This window comes from Haliaeetus leucocephalus, unplaced genomic scaffold (assembly GCF_000737465.1).
Source record: "Haliaeetus leucocephalus isolate CR32 unplaced genomic scaffold, Haliaeetus_leucocephalus-4.0 Scaffold167, whole genome shotgun sequence".
Taxonomy (NCBI): domain Eukaryota; kingdom Metazoa; phylum Chordata; class Aves; order Accipitriformes; family Accipitridae; genus Haliaeetus; species Haliaeetus leucocephalus.
Genome location: NW_010972603.1, coordinates 1861548 through 1861925, shown reverse-complemented (window position 1 = coordinate 1861925; position 378 = coordinate 1861548). Strand labels below are relative to the sequence as shown.

General features: G+C 46.3%; 1 protein-coding gene across 1 annotated transcript in view; it reads left to right on the top strand.

The window, feature by feature from the left end:
- Positions 1-378, top strand: part of MCC (mutated in colorectal cancers) — a 164293-nt gene that overhangs the window by 98912 nt on the left and 65003 nt on the right. The window lies entirely within an intron of this gene.

Genomic DNA, 378 nt, shown 5'->3' with positions numbered 1-378 from the left:
GAGCCCTTTGTCTCTAAGATGGCCTGTTTAAACAGGACACTCCTCTGTCCATAAGGATGATTACCAGGCCATTGAGGCGTCCAGGGGAGGAAACAGGCTGGAGCTGATCTGGTGTCCATCACGCAAAGGTCGTGTGATAGACAAAACCTGCAGCGCATGACATCATCGAAATATGCCCTATAAAAACCCGTAGAGACAAGCTGTGGCGGCCTTTTTTACCACCAAAGAATTGAAGATTGAGGACCAATGGGACGCCGCTGGATCCGTGGTGGTGACTATCCTAGCAATCCTATCCCGACTGCTTGCTTAATTTCTACCTTTTCTTCCATTCTATCCTATCGCTACCATTTTCCACTTTTGATACTTTTGATAATAAAA